Below are 17,576 nucleotides of genomic sequence, written 5' to 3' on the forward strand. Positions count from 1 at the left end.
TTTCTTCCATAACAAAAACAATTTTAAAATTAATAATCTGTTGTCTAAAATGAGTTTTAACGTCTTTATTTCTAATTATTTTCCAAGAATTAAGCAAAGCAGATTGACTAAACAGGCTCTTAAATGTCTTTAAGGATTGTTCAACCCAAACTCAAATAAAATGTCTATAAGAATTGTGTTAAAAGTTTGTCTCTGGTTCTTGTTCTAAATTGGATACCCAATTATGTCAAACAATGAATTGCCCAAATCAAAACTTTCAAAGTTACAAAACAAAACATTAAAAATTTAATTGTGGAAAATTATTAATTTTTTTTATGTTAAATCCATTCTGATAAAAAGAATAAAGAAATGTACAAGTAGCTCATTGTAGATCTGTATCAACTATTGCAACTAAAAGTCTAAAATCAATCCTCACTAAAGTTAGTATCTAATGATTTATGGGATCCTAAAAGAAAAGGCTGAGATTAAGGTTATAATGCCGAATTTTGAATTATTGTATCGCAACTCTCTCCTGATTCTCCTCACTGAGCTTGCTTGAAGTTTTTAGAGATTTATAATTGTATAATAGAAGCATTTATGTCATGGATGGTGAAAAACAATTAAAAGCCTTTTAAATTAATCTTCCGAAGTCTGCTTGTAGACTTTTCTGCTCTTTAGCGAAAATTGTATTTTTACTTTGATTTTGTTTTCTAGTAAAATGCTAAGTTTTAGATTTCTACAAGTGTCGGGAAACACCATGAATCAGTTTATTTGAGCCAGTTTTGTAGATATATTTTACGTAATCTTCGAAGCAACAATTCTTGTTCGTTATAAGTTTCTTCTTCGCTCTTTACTTCAGTAAGAAATACGTTGTTTTTAAAAAGTTAATTGTACTTTAAAGTAATCTTACGAAAATAATTGTCATATTTTAGCGTTAATAGCAAGGGGATGATGGGTCGGTATTTCCCGTATACATAGAATTATCTTTTTTCTTCATATTGTAATGTCACTCTTTATTTTCATTGAAAAAACGTATCTTTCTTTTCTATCTAATTAAATAAAAAAAACTAGTTTTTTTTAACTGAAAGTAAGGAGCGACATTAAAACTTAAAACGAGTCCCTCGCTCTTTACGCTAAAGTTTTTAATTGTTTTAAAAAGTAGAATTGTGGCAAAGAGTCAAACTTTAGCGTAAAGAGCGAGGGACTGCGGAGGGGACAACCCATTTCATATACGGAGTAATTTCTGTTCGTTTTAAGTTTTAATGTCGCTCCTTACTTTCAGTTAAAAAAATTAGTTTTTTTTATTTAGTCAATGACTAAAAACCAACCCTATCAGTGAATTACCTTTCTGATTGTGTACCTAGATTTAAGAGGAAATGAAAAGAATTCGGAAGAGCTCTCTCTACCCTATAATGTTGAAAAAATTCTTGGTGGTTTATTAGGTTATTGTATTTTCTTTTGACAAATCAAAATAATTAAGAACAGACTTGGTCATATAGTCCCCATAAGATTGTCCTATATGGCCTATGGCTTTCTCTTAGTTTTGATCAGACGATTTTGAGAAATAAGGGGTGGGGAAGGAGGCCTAGCTGCCCTCCAATTTTTCGGTTACTTAAAAAGGCTACTAGAACTTTAAATATTCAACGAACGTTTTTATTAGTAAAAAATATACGTAACTTAAGAATTAACTTACGTAACAAACTTTTATATTCTTATATTTTTATTATGTGTACGAGGGGGTTTGTAACCTCGTTAATACCTCGCTCTTTACACTAAATCGTAAGTTTTGTCCCAATTCTTTAAGATTGACCCCTGAATCAAAAAGGCCGTAGAATAAATAGTTGGAATCACTAAAAATATTTTAGCATAAAGAGCGAGGTATTTATCTCCTCCTAAATACCTCGCTCTTTATGCTAAAGTATTTTTAGAACCCCTCATATGCGTAATAATCTCTGTTCGTTTTAAATTTCAATGCTATTCCTTACTTTCATTTGAAAAAACGTTTTCATGTTTATTTTTTCATTGTTTTTTTTTTATAGTAATGCTAGAAAATCCTACGCCCTTTTCATTGAATTTTTCTTCCCCCATGACATATTCCTCAAAGGAAAGGTCCTCCCACAAAGCCCTCTCCCATCAACCCCACCCCCCAAACCAAAAAATCCCCATGAAAACGTCTGTACACTTCCCAATAACCATTACTATATGTAAACACTGGTCAAAGTTTGTAACTTGCAGCCCCTCCCTCAGGGATTGTGGGGGAGTAAGTCATTCCCAAAGACATAGTTATTATGGTTTTCAACAATGCTGAACAAAATGGCTATCTTAAAATTTTAATTTGTTGACTTTTGGAAAAAAATGAGCATGGGAGGGGGCCTATTTGCCCTCCAATTTTTTTTGTCACTTAAAAAGGGCACTAGAACTTTTCATTTCCGTTAGAATGAGCCCTCTTGCGACATTCTAGGACCATTTGGTCGATAAGATGACCCCTGGGAAAAAAAAAAAAACAAAAAAAAACAAACAAACAAATAAACACGCACCCGTGATTTGTCTTCTGGCAAAAAATACTAAATTCCACATTTTTTAGATAGGAGCTTGAAATTTTTGCTATAGAATTCTCTGATATACCGAATGCGATCGTGTGATTTTCGTTAAGATTCTATGACTTTTAGGGGATGTTTCTCCCTTTTTTCCAAAATAGGGCAAATTTTCTCAGGCTCGTAACTTTTGATGACAAAGACTAAATTGATTGAAACTTATATATTTAGAATCAGCGTGAAAATTCGATTCTTTTGATGTAACTTTTAGCATCAAAATTCCGTTTTTTAGAGTTCCGTTTACTATTGAGCCGGGTCGCCCCTTACTACAGTTCCTTACCACGAACAGTTTGAAAAGAAAATAATTCGGTATTTCGGGGCTTCTGACATTATTACTCCTTTGCGGAAGTTAGGCTCAAAATTTAAAAAGGATTATATTTTTTCTCTGGGCCCCTTCCACCTCTTAGTTCGTTTATTTTCCCGTTAGTTTTCACCTGTTTTCGCTTTATAGTTGTGTTATCTCTTAGCAGTTCTTTCGTTAGTTGAGTTATGGTTGTGGTATATATGTTTGCCCTCCAATTTTTTTGGTCACTTAAAAAGGGCACTAGAACTTTTCATTTCCGTTAGAATGAGCCCTCTTGCCACATTCTAGGACCACTTGGTCGATAAGATGACCCCTGGGAAAAAAAAAACAAAAAGAAACAAACAAACAAATAAACACGCACCCATGATATGTCTTCTGGCAAAAAATACAAAATTCCACATTTTTTAGATAGGAGCTTGAAATTTTTGCTATAGAGTTCTCTGATATACCGAATGCGATCGTGTGATTTTCGTTAAGATTCTATGACTTTTAGGGGATGTTTCTCCCTTTTTTCCAAAATAGGGCAAATTTTCTCAGGCTCGTAACTTTTGATGACAAAGACCAAATTGATTGAAACTTATATATTTAGAATCAGCGTAAAAATTCGATTCTTTTGATGTAACTTTTAGCATCAAAATATGATGCACATATTTTAATGTGGATCAAAATATGATCCACCTCTTAGTTCGTTTATTTTCCCGTTAGTTTTCACCTGTTTTCGCTTTATAGTTGTGTTATCTCTTAGCAGTTCTTTCGTTAGTTGAGTTATGGTTGTGGTATATATGTTTTATCGCTCGTATAGTTGTGTTATTTTCAAATTATGCTCCATAATAGAGAGGCTCCGAACACCCAGCATTGTATATTAAGCTCTTAATTTGACGTTTTTTTCTAACGTGACCAGATTCGTCCTGCGCCCTTTTCATTGAATTTTTCCCCCATGGCATATTTCTCCAAGGAAAGATCCTCCCACATAGCCCCCTCCCTCAACCCTACCCCCAAAACCAAAAAAATCCCCCTGAAAACATCTGTACACTTCCCAATAACCATTATTATATGTAAACACTGGTTGAAGTTTGTAACTTGCAACCCCTCCCCCAGGGACTCTGGGGGAGTAAGTCATCCCCAAAAACATAGTTATTATGATTTTTGACTATGCTAAACAAAATGGCTATCTCAAAATTTTGATCCGTTGACTTTGGGAAAAAAATGAGCGTGGGAGGGGTCCTAGATACCCTCCAATTTTTTTGGTCACTTAAAAAGGGCACTAGAACTTTTCATTTCCATTAGAATGAGCCGTCTTGCGACATTCTAGGACCACTTGGTCGATACGATAACCCCTGGAAAAAAAAAAAAAAAAAAAAAAAAAAAAAAAAAAAAAAAAAAAAAAAAAAAAACATGCACCCGTGATTTGTCTTCTGGCAAAAAATGCAAAATTCCACATTTTTGTAGATAGGAGCTTGAAACTTCTACAGTAGGTTTCTCTGATACGCTGAATCTGATGGTGTCATTTTCGTTAAGATCCTACGACTTTTAGGGGGTGTTTCCCACTATTATCCTAAATAAGGCAAATTTTCTCAGGCTCGTAACTTTTGATGGCTAAGAATAAACTTGATGAAACTTATATATTTAAAATCAGCATTAAAATGCAATTCTTTTGATGTAGCTATTGATATCAAAATTCAATTTTTTAGAGTTTTGGTTACTATTGAGCCGGATCGCTCCTTACTACAGTTCGTTACCACGAACTGTTTGATTAAATAAAATAAAAGTTTTTTTTAACTGAAAGAGAGGAGCGACAATAAAACTTAAAACGAACAGAAATTACTCCGTATATGAAAGGGGCTGTTCCCTCCTCAACGCCCCGCTCTTTATGCTAAAGTTTGACTTTTTCTCAAATCTACTTTTTAAGACAGTAAAAAACTTTAGCGTAAAGAGTTGGGCGTTGAGGAGGGAACAGCCCCTTTCATATACGGATTAATTTCTGTTCGTTTTAAGTTTTATTGTCGCTCCTTACTTTCAGTTAAAAAAAACTTGCTTTTTCATTTAATTTCTGAACGTTTTTGAATTAATGCATGTTTTGATTTTGGCTCTTCGTACATGAATACTTAAAACGAAATTTGCATGTTAATTTTTTTGACTAAATGGCTTTCTCTTAGTTTTGGTCGGATGATTTTGAGAAAAAGGGGTGGGGAGGAGGCTTAGCTGCTCTTCAATCTTTTGGTTACTTAAAAAGGCAACTAGAACTTTAATTTTAAACGAACGTTTTTATTAACCAAAAATATACGTAACTTACGAATTAACTTACGTAACGAACTTCTATATTCGTATATTCTTATTACGTATTTGGGGGGGGGGGCTGCCCCCTATTTAATACTTTGCTCTTTACACTAAAGCTTAAATTTTGTCCCAATTCTTTAAGAATGACCGCTGAATCACAAAGGCCGTTGAATAAATTGTTGAAATTACCAAAAATGCTTTAGTGTAAAGAGCAGGTATTTAGGAGGAGATGAACCCCTCATATGCGCAATGATTTCTGTTCGTTTTTTTTTATTACTGCTTCTCTTTACTTTCAGTTGAAAAAACATTTTCATATTTATTTTTTGTTGTTTTCTGTTTTAAACAATGCTCAAAAATCCTTGGCCCCCTTCAAATTCTCTTTTCCCATGACAAATTCCTCCATGGAAAGATCTTTCAACGTAACCTCCTCCCCTCAATCCCCTCCCCAACCAAGAAGAAAATTCCTCTGAAAACTTCTGTACACTCTTCAATAACCATTACTATGTGTAAACACTGATCAAAGTTTGTAACTTGAAGCCCCTGCCCCAGGGACTGTGAGGGACTAAGCCGTCCTCAAAGACATAGTTATTAGGGTTTTCGACTATACTTAACAAAATGGCTATCTCAAAATTTTGATTCGTTGACTTTGGGAAAAATGAGCGTGGGAGGGGGTCTAGTCTCCAATTGTTTGGTCACTTAAAAAAGGAAACTAGAGCTTTTGATTTTCGTTAGAATGAGCCCTCTCGCAACATTCTAGGACCACTGGGTCGATACGATCACCCCTGGGGAAAAAAAAAACAAAACAAATAAACACGCACCCGTGACCGGTCTTCTGCCAAAAAATACTAAATTCCACATTTTTGTAGATAGGAGCTTCAAAATTCTTCAGCAGGGTTTTCTGATATGCTGAATGCGATTGTGGGATTTTCGTTAATATTCAACGACTTTTAGGGGATGTTTTCTCCTATTTTCCAAAATAAGTCCAATTTTCTCAGGCTCTTACCTTTTGATGAGTAAGACTAAATTTTATAAAACTTGTATATTTAGAATAAGCACAAAAATCCAATTCTTTTGATGTATCTATTAGTATCAAATATATATTTTTTCAAGGAATTTTTTTTTTTTAATTCATTGATCAATCTATTAACCTAACGATTTAGAACCTCCATTATTTCCCAAAATAATATTTAAACAAGATTTTTCAAATGAAAGCAAAAAGCGACAATAAAATTCAGAACGAACATATATTATCCTATATACGATGATGAATGCCATCCCTTCGACTCCTCACTATACTTAAGCATCCGAATATTATAGATATTGATCACTCCCTAAATAAAGCGTAAGTTCAATGCTATTTAGTGCTAAATATAAGTGGCTGGGAGGACCCCCTGTTTGTTTTAAGCTTTAGTGTCGCTTTGTACTTTCATCTGTAAAACAAAACTAATTTCTTACTTAAGCTATGTTCATTTTCACCCTCATTTATAGAGTTCTTTTAGTTCTTAGGGAATAATCACCTCCTTTAACATTCCACGTTTTAAATTGAAGTTGAATGAAGTTGAAACTAAGGAGCAACAGTAAAACTCAAAACGAAGAGAGATTATTACGAATGGGAAGGCGGTTGTCGCCTCTTCAACACCTCGCTCTTTACGCTAAAGTTTTTTTAGCACTTTGAAAAAGCTTCTTATTGTCCTAATAAGATGATCCTTGTGTTGAAGGAGTTGTTCTTAAAAATTAGGACAAAATACAAACTTTAGCGTAAGGAGCGGGATGTTGTGGAGGGGAACCCCTTCATATACGTAATAATTTATGTTCGTTTTAGGTTTTAATGTTGTTCCTTACTTTCAGATAAAAAAACTTTTTTTTCATTTAATTTCTGAAATTGAACTGCTCCTTCACGGATAAACATCCCTCCCCGTGGACTTATCCTCTAGACAATTCAATCCCGGTGAAAATCTACCGCGGGCAGTATTCCTTAACATTACCACAATGATAATGCAAGACATAAAAACAATTCTGTATAGGAATTCTGGCAAATTCCCCAATTGTAAAATTTTCCCTGAAAAGCTCCCCTGGAAACTTTCCTTCCCATGGAAAATTCCCCCGTGGGAAAAACCCCAACAGAAGATTCTCCCCTCCCACCCGAAAATGTATGTATACTCTCAATAACAAATGCTTTGTGTAAACAATGGGGGAATCTTATAACTTAGGGACCTTTCCCTTGGAGCCGTGGGGGGGGGGGGTCAGGTTATATCCAAAGATATAGTTATTGGGCATTTCAGCTATGATAAACAAAATGGCTATCTCAAAATTTCATCATACGATTTTGGGAAAAAAGAAGCAGGGGAGGGGACCTAGTTGCCCTTGAATCTTTTTGGTCACGTAAAAAGGACACTAGAACTTTTAGTTTTTATTTAAATGGGCATCTCCCAATATTCTAGGACCCGTGGGTCGATACGATCACCCTGGAAAACAAAAACAAATAAACACGCATCCGTGAACTTTCTTCTGTCAAAAAATAGAAAATTCCACATTTTTGTAGATAAAATGTTGAAACCCCTACAACAAGATTCTCTGATACGCTGAATCTGAATAGGCTGAATCTGACCCTTCTTCGAAAATAAAGCAAATATTCTCAGGCTCGTAGCCTTTGATGGGTAAGACCAAACTTAATGAAACTTAAATATTTGGAATCAGTCTGATAAGCCGATTCTTTTAATATAGCTAATGGTATAAAAAATTCCATTTTTTAGAGTTTTGGTTACTATTAAGCCGCGTCGCTTCTTACTTACAGTTCGTTACCACAAACTATTTGATGTAACCAATGGTGACATCATTCTTTTGATCTGAAATGTGAAATATGAGCTTTTGGGTTATAATTCTTATGGTTTTCTTAGGGTGTCGTTTAGGGTGTCGTTAGGGTGTTAGGGTGTCGTTAGGGTGTCAGACAAATCTTGTCCGAAGGAGATGCAAAAAAGCTTTACACAAATAGAAATTTTCAACTGAATTTACCATTCACTATCGTATTGTTTATTCTGTTACCCTTTCATCGCTACTTGGAATGAGTCTTCTACTTTAGTTTCAATGTTTGTTTTCAGTTTTTTATATTATGCTGTCGACTTTTACCTGTTTTTATTATTCTGATCTGCACTGAAGACGGTTGAGCGGAGAACTCGACCGAAATATTTGCACAGTTCATTTTTGACTGGCTGCTAAAATCCCCATTTCCTCTTCTTTACGATTTTTTTTTTCGTTTTGTAATGCTTAGCCAGTATGGTCTGAGAAATTTAGGACAAGCTTATGGGGACTATATGACCAAGTCTGTTCTTAATTATTTTGATTTGTCAAAAGAAAATACAATAACCTAATAAACCACCAAGAATTTTTTCAACATTATAGGGTAGAGAGAGCTCTTCCGAATTCTTTTCATTTCCTCTTAAATCTAGGTACACAATCAGAAAGGTAATTCACTGATAGGGTTGGTTTTTAGTCATTGACTAAATAAAAAAAACTAGTTTTTTAAACTGAAAGTAAGGAGCGACATTAAAACTTAAAACGAACAGAAATTACTCCGTGTATGAAAGAGGCTGTTTCCTTCTCAACGCCCCGCTCTTTACGCTAAAGTTTGACTCTTTCTCTCAACTTTATTTTTTAAAACATTTTTAAAAAATTAAGTTTGTTAAGTAACTTAATTCTTAAGTTACGTATATTTTTTACTAATAAAAACGTTCGTTAAAAATTAAAAGATCTAGTTGCCTTTTTAAGTAACCGAAAAATTGGAGGGCAATTAATTGGAGGGAATATATTAAGTTTGTTACTTAACAAACTTCTATATTCCTATATTTTTATTATGTATATGAGGGGGTTTATCCCCTCGTTAATACCTCGCTCTTTACACTAAATCTTAAGTTTTGTCCCAATTCTTTAAGAATGACCCCTGAATCATAAAGGCCGTAGAATAAATAGTTGAAATTACAAAAAATACTTTAGCATAAAGAGCGAGGTATTTAGGTGGAGAAGAACTCCTCATATGGGTAATAATCTCTGTTCGTTTTAATTTTTAATGCTACTCCGTACTTCCAATTGAAAAAAACTTTTCCATATTTATTTTTTCATTGTTTTTTTTTATAGTAATGCTAGAAAATCCGGCGCCCTTTTCATTGAATTTCTCTTCCCCCATGATATATTCCTCCAAGGAAATCCTCCCAAATAGGCCCTTCCCCTCAACCCCCCCCCCCCAAACCAAAAAATCCCCCCTGAAAACGTCTGTACACATCCCAATAACCATTACTGTATGTAAACACTGCTCAAAGTTTGTGACTTGCAGCCCCTCCCCCGGGGACTCTGGGGGAGTAAGTCATCTCCAAAGACATAGCTATTATGGTTTTCGACTATGCGGAACAAAATGGCCATCTCAAAATTTTGATCCGTTGACTTTGGGAAAAAATGAGCGTGGGAGGGGGCCTAGGTGCCCTCCAATTTTTGTGATCACTTAAAAAGGGTACTAGAAATTTTCAATTCCGTTAGAATGAGCCCTCTTGCGACATTCTAGGACCACTTGGTCGATACGATGAACCCTGGGGAAAAGAAGAAAAAAAAGCACGCACCCGTGATCTGTCTTCTGGCAGAAAATACAAAATTCCACATTTTTGTAGATAAGAGCTTGAAACTTCTACTAGAGGTGTATCTGATATGCTGAATCTGATGGTGTGATTTTCGTTAAGATTCTATGACTTTTAGGGGGCGTTTTCCCCTGTTTTCCAAAATAAGGCAAATTTTCTCAGGATCGTAACTTTTGATGACAGAGACTAAATTTGATGAAAGTTATATATTTAAAATCAGTATGAAAATCCAATTCTTTTGATGTATCTTTTAGCATCAAAATTTCGTTTTTTATAGTTTTGTTTACTATTGAGCCGGGTCGCTCCTTACTACAGTTCGTTACTACGAACTGTTGATTCACATTTTAAAAGACCATAAACACCGACGTTTCTTCTTTAGTAGTACAATCTTAAAAAAAAAAAAATCCGTTATTACTTACAGCAAAACCGTTCACTGGCAGATTTCTAAAATAGTAGCTCATAATTTGTTCTATCACGACCTTTTTATGGCTAGGGCTTGCTTATTAGAAAATTTTGTAAAATACAGTACGAAAAATTATAAAACTCCAGATGTTTTCTTCCTAGATTCTGTCCTAATCCGGATCAAGAAGTATTGTGGAAAATCCAAAATAACTTAGAGGAGAGGAAGTTAAGAGTGTTCTTGATTTTACTCCGTATTCCTCTTACTAAAAAAATCAAGACATATAAATTCACATCGTTTTTACCAAAACTTACGGATATTTTATCCGACACTCGCTCTTATAAGCCTACAGATTCAGACGCTACCGATAAGTTCACCCGAGAAACAAGAAAGGAGCTAGAAGTTTTGAAAACTGAAAGACGTATTACTCCACAAATGTATAAAATGTTTTATCCCAAAGGTTGCGCCGATCCTAAATTCTATTGTCTTCCAAAAATCTACAAAAATTGAGTTCCTCTACGCCCCATTGTTGCTTCATATAGCTCTCCAGCTGCCATACTAGGAAAATTGTTGTCCACAATTTTTCGTCCTCTTATGTCTACGATAGCTCTCCAGCTGCCATACTAGGAAAGTTGTTGTCCACAATTTTTCGTCCTCTTATGTCTACGCAAACTTCTAACATTAAAAATTCAATTCGACAAGTTAAAAAACTAACAGACTTCGATATAAAAAATACACAATGTTGCTCAATTTCAATGCTATTTGTATGGATACATCTTATTGCATTAGAAAATACTTCAAACGATTCAAACGAAAATGACTTGCTCTTCAAAGAAAACTAGAAGATAACTAGCTGTTGGGGTGGCGCTTCGTGCCACCCCAACACCTAGCTGGTGGGGGCGCTTCGCGCCCCCCCAAGCCCCCCCGCGCGCGTAAGTCGTTACGCGCCATATTAGTTACGCGCCATTGTAGTTGTGCCCCTGTGTCCCACCTGTGAATATATATATATATATATATATATATATATATATATATATATATATATATATATATATATATATATATATATATATATATATATATATATATATATGTATATATATATATATATATATATCTTTTTAACTACGTAAAACTTGCGAATATACAACATTCTTCGCTGTCCCATTGTCTGTGCATATAAATAGATTGTCAGGTTTACCGACTTTTGAACATGCAACATATAATTGTCCATGGGAAAACAATCCGTATTCAGATCCATACCTCATGATTCTAATGATTGCCCTTGAGCTTTGTTGATGGTGATTGCTATTCGACCATTCCCTGTGTCGCCTTCGTCATTTATATATCCCCCTGTGCCCCCGGCGTCCCTGTTGTAGTTGTGTCCCTGTGTCCCGGTCGTCATTTATATTCCCTGTGTCCCGGTCATCATTTGTGTCCCGGTGTCCCAGGCTGTAATTTCTCTTTGAGTGTCCCGGTCGTCATTTATATTCCTTGTGTCCCGTTGTCCCGGTCGTCATTTGTGTCCCGGTGTCCCAGTCTGTATATACATTCGTTTTTGAATTGGTGTTTTTTTTCAGTTTTTAGTTTTTACTTTTTTTTAGTTTGTTTTTTAGGTATACCTCATGATTCTAATGATTGCCCTTGAGCTTTGTTGATGGTGATTGCTAATCGAACATTCCCTGTGTCCCCGTCGTCATTTATATATCCCCTGTGCCCCCCGGCGTCCCTGTTGTAGTTGTGTCCCTGTGTCCCGGTCGTCATTTATATTCCCTGTGTGCCGGTCGTCATTTGTGTACCGGTGTCCCGGTCTGTATATACATTTGTTTTTGAATTGGTATATGATGAAATAAATTTTTGTGTTTTCCCCTTTTTTTTCTTTTTAGTTTTTTTTGGTTTTTACTTTTTTAGTTTTTTTTATTTTTATTTTAGTTTTTTGTTTTGTTTTCTTTTTTCTTTTTTGTTTTTTTTTGTAGTTTTTACCTTTTTAGTTTTTTTTATTTTTATTTTTATTTTTTTTTCGTTTTGTTTTTCTCCTTTATTTTTCAGTTTTTTTTCCTTTTTTCTTTTTTTTTCTTTTTTAGTTTTTTTAGTTTTTTAGCTTTTTTAGTTTTTTTTATTAGTTTTTAGTTTTTTTTTCTTTTTTGTTTTTTTTTTGTTTTTTTTTTTTACTTATGTCCTGGTCGTCATTTATATTCCCTGTGTCCTGGTCGTCATTTGTGTCCCGGTGCTTTATTGATGGTGATTGCTAATCGAACATTCCTTGTGTCCCTGTCGCTTTCTCTTTGAGTGTCCCGGTCGTCATTTATATTTCCTATGTCCCGGTCGTCATTTGTGTCCCGATGTCCCGGTCTGTAATTTCGTCAGTCGACAAACATGACGTTAGTCGACACACAAACATGACGTCACTCGACACACACACACAGACAACTTATTTATATATATACATAGATATTGACCAAATGGACTAGAAAACATTAGATATCGAAACTATTATGTGTCTTGCCCACCTTTGCAATATTTCTTCCTTATATTTCCGACACAATAACCAATATTCCCAAATTTGGCCAATTTTGGCCACTTTTTACATAAAATTTATTCAAACCTCTTTTTTAAAACTTCTACTCTGAAACACCATTTCTGGGGGGTCGGTTTGTAGATGACGTTATTCCTTTGTGGGATCATGGACTGATGTCCCTTAACTCCTTTTTGACCCATTCTAATCTTCAGTTCACCTTAGAACTAGAATATAATCATAAACTGCCTTTTCCACGTCTTAATTCTCAATAAGTCGTTCACCTTTCAGTTTTTGATTTATAGGAAGCCCACATATAACGTTTGGTATTTGTATTTTTCTTCGAAACACCCTCCTTGCGTAAATCGAGGAGTAGTTGTATCTTTGGTCCATCATGTGCTGCGAACATGCTCAGAAGCTCAAATAGTTCAAGAACTGAACTATCTTAAGGGCATTTTAATTTGTAATGGATATTGCATAAACTTACTTGAATCCAGAATAGAAAAAAGGGTAAAAATGGCAGAAAAGGATGCATCAGCTCCACAACCCCAACGGATAGCATCCCTTTGGCGGGTGATAAGAGTCGTTTCATTGGTCTACCCTGTATTCCTAAATTGAGTGACGGAACTGAGAATTTTAAGAAAATATAACCTTAATGTCACTTTTAAAAATTCAAACAAAATTGTGAACTTTTTCAACAACAGGCAAGGACAAAACCAGCCCTATTCTGAGTAGTGGTTTGATAGAATTCCCTGTTTTTGCGGCTGTTTCTATATTGGGAGGACCCACCAATAATTTGGAGTTTATCGGAACACAGGTCCTCAATAGACAAAGCCATGGGGGTACGCCGAAAGCCTTAGACTTCTGTTTCCGCCTTGGCTCAATATGCCTATGACAATCCACTCTGTTTCATTTTCTTTGACAGTACCTCGTTATTGCCCAGTTAAAGGTCTCATGCAATTTTTCTGGGAGCCAGTTGATATAAAAAAGCATAGCCACCAAAGGTCGCCCTCAATACAGATACTAGAGAAACTAATCTAACCCATTTATAATGAACTTATTAATTCCGATCGTTTTTATATCTGTCCACAAAATAATATTTCGCAACCTAATAGGATCTCTGATAATACCGGTGGCCGGTGTTTATCCCCCCGAAAATATCCCACCCGGAAAACACCCCTCTAGAAAATACCCCCAGCAGAAATAACCTTCTACTCAGGAGATACCCCCCCCCCCGAAAACACCACAGCGTAATATAAAATGCCACCAATGGAAAGTAACCCTCGCGGAATATTCTTTCTTGGAAAATGCCTCCCCTTCCTGCGGGTGGTTGTTCTCCAATCACTTCCAACTTAAAAAAAAGGACTTGAACACTCAATTTCTGATCTAATGAGCACCCTTCAAAGTTTTTGAGACCTTGAGGTGGAGGCGTGGATAAAGCAGGGGCAGTCCCCCTCCTATACAGAATAAATTCTGCTCATTTTGGGGTTTAATGTTACTCTATAATTTCCTAAAAACAGCGTAAACCAGAAATATTCCCAGAAATCATAAGAGAGTAGATGGCAGTTTTTAATTTTTGATGCGTTTTCAAATATTCTTGTGTACCCCCTCCCCCATCACGATATCACCCCCCCTAAAACTAGAAATACTGGGTACGGTCCTGTGGACCATACATCAATTTCTAACTCCCTCCTCCCCGAATCTCTCCCTTAGAACTAATTCTGTATTTATCTAATGGCTCAAAGGGTTAAAGCATAAAACCGATAATACCTTGCCTAGTAATCGATTAGCCTTTAAAAAAGCTTTACACGAAATGTAAGTTTGAAATACCATTCTCTATCGTATTTTTAGTTCGATCGCCCTTTCACTGTTACTTGGAAATGGTCTTCTTCTTTTAGTTTTAGTGCTTGGCTTAATGGTTTTTTTTAACTATCCTGTGGAATTTTATCTGTATTTTCCATTTATTTATTCTACACTGAAGATGGTCAAACGGAGGTCTCGACCGAAGTATTTGCATAGTTTTCTTCTATTTTTCACTGGTTGTTATTATCCTCGTTATCTCTTCTTTACGATTGTTTTTTTTATTCGGCTACCATTCAAATCAACCCCATGCAACTCAACTTCCGATTAACTCAACCCCTGTGATACTCAACCCACATTCAACTAACCCTATTTGGTAAATTTGCTGTCGACCATACCTAAAGGAATCCTGATCATATAATAAAAATAGCACCGTTAGATCCCTTATGTTATGTTCTTTCCAAGTGTCAAGGTCACTTTTCTCAGAATGTGCCCCACCCCCTTGATGCTGTTAGGTGTTGTCAAAATAATATATTTTCCCCTTGATTTGCATCTCGGGATACCTCATGTCTTCTTCGTTAACCAGTTCTTCACAGTCTTGATCCGGTGAAAAGCTTTCTGCTAAGACATGTCAGTAGAATTGTTGGATAGAAACGCTATTTGAAATGACATTGAATTCGGATAATAAAGAAAAAACTAGATAATTTGATTAATAAAAACACTGTGCAATTGTAAAGTAACAATTTTGCTGCTTTAGTGTTTTCTTTTAGTTTTTTTATGTATATCCTAGGGCTATATGGGAGACCATAAAGGGAGGGGGGCTGCATTGTCATAAAAGCGATCCTGATATTTGGAAAGAATTTAGAATAAGGAATATAATGGTACTACTTTTGTTTTATCAGCATGCTTCCTTTAGATGTGGCAAACCAGAGCAAACTAGATCTACGTTGCATGGGCAACGTAAGGCGTTGCGGCAACCTTAGTTCGGCTTCGCTGAGTAAACTGTTGCGAGAGTAACACTTTTGTTTTGTTTCCTCGCTTCGATTAAACGCTGAAGTTGTTAATCTGTAAGGATCTTAAAATAAATACTAGGTAAACCAACTCGTAAAAGTTGTCAATCCCTCATTGTAACTAGCAAAAGCTGCAAACCCCTCATTGTAACTAGCAAAAGCTGCAAACCCCTGATCGCTAAAGATGATTGTAGCCTAACAGCCTATTATTGGTCTTACCATCAAATACACCGGAAACAAATAATAACTACACCAAATAGCAAAAGTTGCAAACCCCTCATTGCCGAAGATGATTATGAGCTAACAGCGGACTGCTGCTTAAAACTCCCTTATGTGTCTCACAATTGGTATCGGCTTATTTTTGGTTTCAGTGTGTACCTTACTACTGAAGTTGTCAACCCCTATAAACTTTCAAACTGGTATATCTCGTGAAGGAATTTTTCTACCAAAAAATGAATGACTTATACTTTGATCAGCTCATTAAGAGCTATCGACTACCGTCGAAAAAAAATCTATCTGTCTTAGTTGAAAAGTTAATTTGTTTGCCGTAGGCCAAGTTTCTAACGTCATCACTTAGAAAGGAGCAAAGGATAAACTCTAGTTTCTTTAGCAATGAGAGAACTTTTAAAGTTTAAGAGGCACATCTGATACCATTTCTGTGTCGGCCAATTTTTGGTTTCAGTGTGTACTACCTTACTACTGAAGTTGTCAACCCCTTTAAGTTTTCTAACCGATATATCTCATGAAGGAATTTTTCTACCAAAAAATGGATGTCATACACTTTGAGCAGCTCACCAAGAGCTATCGACTGCTGTCGAAAAAACATAATCTGTCTATCTTAGTTTAAAAGTTGACTTTTTTGCCATAGACCAAGTTTCTAACGTCGTCACTTAGAAAGGAGCAAAGGATAAACTATAATTTCTTTAGCAATGAGAGAGCTTTTAAAGTTTAAGAGGCACATCTGATACCATTTCTCTACCGCAATCCAATGTGCGAAAAACCAAATGATAAACTCAGCTGAAATCCCGAACAGAAGTGGGTAGAAACAATAGATTTTTGGCCCCAGGCAAAAGTTCTACGAAGCTTCCCAAAATGCAAAGTCATATTCATCAATCCGGCCTAAGATCCACACTATCTGTAAAAACCGCAGAGGTTAGACCCTTACCACTTTCTAGGAATAGGCTGAAATCCGGGTGCTACGAATAAACAGTGTTGCTCTCGCAACACAATGGGTTCAACCTAGCGTGATAAAATATGTTGCAGGGTAGAATTGAATTGCGGTTGAGTCGAACGGGGGTTGAAGTACCATGGGCTTCAGTTGAATGGAATTGAGTTTAGTGAGGTTTGAATAGTACGGGATTTGAATTGAATGAGAGTTGAGCTGCATTGCGGTTATGTTAAACAAGGTTGCGGTCAAAAAAGGGGTAAGTTGGATGAGGGTTGAGTTAAACAGGGGCTTAGTTGAATAGGGTTTGGATTACATAGGAACCAAACACACAATTTTGAAAAAATATGAAATTGAGTGCACTTGTTGGTAGGGACTTGGAATCTTTGCTTTTGGGTTACCAAACCAGGTGTGGGGAGGGGTCAAACACATTTTCGATTTTCATAAGAAGACACTAAAAAGGCTATTTTCCAAATGTTAGGGGGGGGGCATTTTCTTTTTTCGATTGTGTAATGGAACACCAAGATAAATATTTTTATGACCTAAAGGGACAACCGAACACTCTTGCACTTCCTTCTCCCCCTCAATTGCTACCCCTTTAACAAGCATGTTGAATTTGATAGTATAATTTTCATTGGGATGACTCTAGTATTTCAAACTTAATGAATTTAAAAATTCTGGTTCTGAATCGTTTGGTGTATTCGGCAGCATTAAGATATTTTCTTTTTCAATTACTGTTGACATGGGTAGCTAATTATATTACTTCAATTCGGCTATCGTCATAGGAATTGCGGTTAGGAAATTTTTAGTTTCTGTTGACAAGGGTCACTTTTAACTTACCTTTTATTATTTGAACATTTTGAAAGAATTTATGCCCCTGTGATATCAATCATGCCCAATATGATACCGT

The 17,576-nt window shown here is 35.7% G+C and overlaps 1 protein-coding gene across 1 annotated transcript in view; it reads left to right on the plus strand.

The window, feature by feature from the left end:
- LOC136035434 (agrin-like) overlaps window positions 1-17,576 on the plus strand; it is a 225,547-nt gene that overhangs the window by 180,970 nt on the left and 27,001 nt on the right. The gene's annotated exons all lie outside the window — the stretch shown is intronic.

The sequence above is a fragment of the Artemia franciscana genome, chromosome 14 (assembly GCF_032884065.1).
Source record: "Artemia franciscana chromosome 14, ASM3288406v1, whole genome shotgun sequence".
Classification (NCBI taxonomy): domain Eukaryota; kingdom Metazoa; phylum Arthropoda; class Branchiopoda; order Anostraca; family Artemiidae; genus Artemia; species Artemia franciscana.